Below are 4,163 nucleotides of genomic sequence, written 5' to 3'. Positions count from 1 at the left end.
ATATCAACACCTCAGTTTTGTTTCCTCTTACTTTCTAATATTTTTCAGTACAAATTCAATTACTGCTTTTTTTCTTTATAATTCTGTGCACATAGAGAAGTAAGTAAAACTCATAAAGCTTCCCAAGAAGCAGGTGTCAGAGCTAAGAGGTCTGTCCAGCTCCAAATCTTATATTCTTTCCACTTGGAAGTGAATTTTATTCATCTAATTTCTATTCATTACCTACTCCACAAGCTCTTAATGCTGTTCTCTAATTTGTTTCTAGACCAAAGGGACCCATTTCAATCAGAAATAAAAATCACCACTACTTTACCCACTACCTTTTATGTGGATTAATAACTAGAACTGTGAAATTTCTGAAGACTAGACGCTTTGATAAGTTCTTTTCATATAAAAATGGCAATATTGTATTAGGAAACAAATAACAGTTTCCTAGGTAAGGTATCCTTAGAGTTCAGTAACTTTTTTACCTTTGAGAAGTTACATGCCTTAAAGAAAATAAGTTTATCTGAATCAGAGAATAAGGGAAACATTTAATTAGACAAACTACCTTATTCTAGATTACAAGAACAGAAGTAGGGAAACAGGCCCATAACTAGACTTAGGAAATCTGATAAAAACAGAAACAAAATAAGAGTACGAGATAGGAATAAATGATACAATGAAATGACTAGTGAAAGTTTGTCATATGGATTCTAAACTTATAGACAACAGCATCGATTTTAGGAAACCGTCAGTTTCTGGTCTCATTCTGTGGGGATATTTTATGCATAAATAATAAGTTCAGGCTTGATCATGACTCACAACCCCCATCCCTACATACCTTGGGTAACTCAGTGTTTCACTTAATTTAAAAGTATTTATTTTCATTAATAGTTTTAATTCAAATATAAATTATAAATAGTCTAGTTCTTTTACCATTCCAACTTTTAATATAATTTGAAAAAGCACAGTTCTCTTGGCAGGTTGATAACAGTTGCCTGCAGTGATTAAACACGTTAATTTGAGCCATTGGTAAAGAAAGTTGCATTTATGGCATTCATCTGACAGATAATGTTATTAGTTCGTGGATTGTATTTGGTGTTCTGATTCAGGGGGTAATGCAAAGGTACATCAGGAGATTAAAATGAATTTGCTTCTAGTATATTTTTAAGTGAAGGGCTCAGTAGCTCCAGTAACTGCTCATTTATTCAAATAACTGCTTATATTGCTGACTTTTATTTTCTTTAATTTCGTGAAGCTATCATTAAACATAGAGTGAAGACACCAATTGTTTATAATTAGATACATGTGGCCACATTGCTGTCAGGAGAAAAGAAAAAAAAATTGTGCAATAGCACTAAAAAACTGAATATTTCTGATTTAATTCTAGGTTTTAGCCTATATTAATTAAAGGAATGCTCCTTTTTCTCATTAATCTGAATTTGAGATTCATGAATGGGAACATATATGTAAATTTGATGGTGATTGTGGCCAATGGGTTTTAAGGAGGACTAGTAGTAAAGGTCTAATGGAATCTGTTAGGGTTGACATCTGCTTTTATTACTCAGATTCACAGCAATGGGCTTAACATTCTGGATATTCTCTCTTTCTACACAAGCAACATGTCATTTTTAGAATATCTAATCTAAGTGTTCATTCATTTTTATTAAACAACATAATAAAGAACTACTTATATCCTAAATCAAGTGGGTCCAGTCTTTTGTTCTCCATTGTTATTTCAGAGAATTTTTTTAGATTTAGATAAAAATGATATGCTATTGATATAGTTTCACAATATAAACAAAACTTAAGATTTAGTTAAAGTATTGCCCTCTATGCCATAAGAATTAGTGTTGGGTGACTACCTGCAACTCTTCTAAGCAGGCAGCATAAAGTCAGTGTAAATAAACTGAGCTTATTATAGCACAATGTCCAGTTCTAACTGGTCCTCAGTAGTCAGTTTGCTCTTTCCCATTAATGTCATAATTCATATTCTAGTGACTTAAATATTTAATGTAGATATGCAAATCATCACATTTGGCCACATAAGAGAGGGAAATGATTGCTCTCTCATGGCATATTAGTATTTAACAGACTGACCAAACATTTATTGAGTGTTATAAGACAGATATAACATTTCATTTGTTGAGTCTATAAAACTGCCATTAAAAAGTATTACCAATAATTTCTCTTCCCTTAACAGTAGGTGTGTAAAATGAAATAATTCAAAAATTATTAGAGAAATGAGTAAAATGTTACTGGTGGCATAATAGGTATAAGGTGGCATGAGGATTGAGGGAGAAAATAAATCACATTTTATTTTGGTGAGTAGGGAAGCAGAATATTGCATTTAGTTGGGTCTCAAAGGTTGAGTAGAATTTACAGATGGAAATGAAGGAAGGCATTTTTATGGAAGTAACTTGTACATCCATAGATGGATGTAATGATTAGATGGCTGAATTTTTAATCTCTCTGGATAAAGAAGGAATGTGGTTTTATTTCAGTTTAAAAAACACTCCTATACATTTGGGGAAATTATGGAATCCATTGCCAATATTATTGATTTTTCCAGGGTGGTTCACTTAAGGAAACTTCAACACTTCAAAACAGATAATTTTCTAGTGGCTTTCCGATCCAAGTCTAATCATTTCCTTTTTTTTTTTTTTTTTGCTGCCTATATTTAGACTATTTAATTGTTCAAATCAAGAAGGTTAGGAGAGGAACAGAAGGATAATTTCAATTTAGTCAGTTTTGCTATTTGTTAGCTCTGGTAAATGTTCTTGTGCAGAAGGTAATAGGAAATAATGATATTCGGTAATTGTGTATGGATTACATTAAGTGGCAGAATGCTGCATCCGACAGCAGATTGTTGCATCTGTTGCTGTTTCTGGGACTCTAAGATGATATTTCTATATCAAAAATAGCTTTATGTGAGCTTCATAGGTTAGAGAGTCCATACACACATCTGTGTGTTTTATCATGCTGCAACTGTCCTGCTTTACAATGAATAAATGAGAGCTATTTTTAAATCTATATTTATGTTCCCTAAACAGATGCTCTTTGGAAGAAAAAAATACCAGTGCTCCTTAGCATTCCTACGAAGTTTACTATGGTTCTCTAAATAAAACTTCAAAGCTTCCCTGATGTTTTCAGTTTAACTTCTGATTGTTTGCAATTTGATCACAGGGTCAAAGTGTTTTCTAAGTGCACTTGTTCTATACCAATTGACTGAATATTAAGAATCTTTTACTGCTTAAGGCCAAACTGAAATTCTTTACTGAAGGCCATTAAATACATGGAGAGGCAGTTTACATTTAGAAGTAAGAAGAGACTATTTTAAAGATGACACTTTCTCAAAATGTATCCATTAAGTTGATCAAATATTAATCTGTGTTCTAATAGAGTTATTAATAGGACTTGACAAATTGACTTTAAAATTTATATTAAAGACCAAGTTGCTAAAATTAGCCAAGACTTTTACAAAAAAAGATGAGAAGGGAAAAAAAGAAGAGAAGAAAAGGTTTGCCCTACAAAACATAGAGACTTCTTCTAGATATTTCTTATAAGCCTGTGTTATTGGCACAGTGATAGAAAAATTGACAAATGCAACAGAATAAAGAAACCCAGAAGCAGATCATGCTTATTTGGAATTTTGTCAGACAACAGAATTTTGTCAGAGATGTAATAAAATTTTAGGAGTAGAATTATTCAACAAATGAGCTTGAATTAATATTTATCCATCTAGAAAAGAAAATAAATCTCTGCCTCATACCATCATAAAAATCAACTCTAAATGGACTAGTAGCTTATATTTCAAAGGCAGAAATTTAAAATTTTTAGAAGAAAGTATATTAGCATATTTCTCAACTTGTAGTATGTAATGATTTCTTAAATAAGACACATAAGTGCCAACAAAATAAAACAATTAATAAATTTTACTTCACTAAAATGAAAAACTTTTAAATATCAAAGTCACTTAACCAAAGTTAAAAAAATAATACAAAAAGATTCCCCTCCTCTTCCTAAAAAAACACTACCAGAAAACTGGGCAAAAGATGAAAGGGCATTTCATAGAAGAGTGAAATATATTTGACCAGTAAACATAAAAATGCATATGCCATATTATCAGTAATAACCAGGGACATGCAAATCAAATCCTCGCTGTGTTCATTTTATAAGCA

This window comes from Pteropus vampyrus, unplaced genomic scaffold (genome assembly GCF_000151845.1).
Source record: "Pteropus vampyrus isolate Shadow unplaced genomic scaffold, Pvam_2.0 Scaffold628, whole genome shotgun sequence".
Taxonomy (NCBI): Eukaryota; Metazoa; Chordata; class Mammalia; order Chiroptera; family Pteropodidae; genus Pteropus; species Pteropus vampyrus.
The sequence above is the reverse complement of the archived record's forward strand: the minus strand, read 5'-3'. Positions refer to the sequence as shown.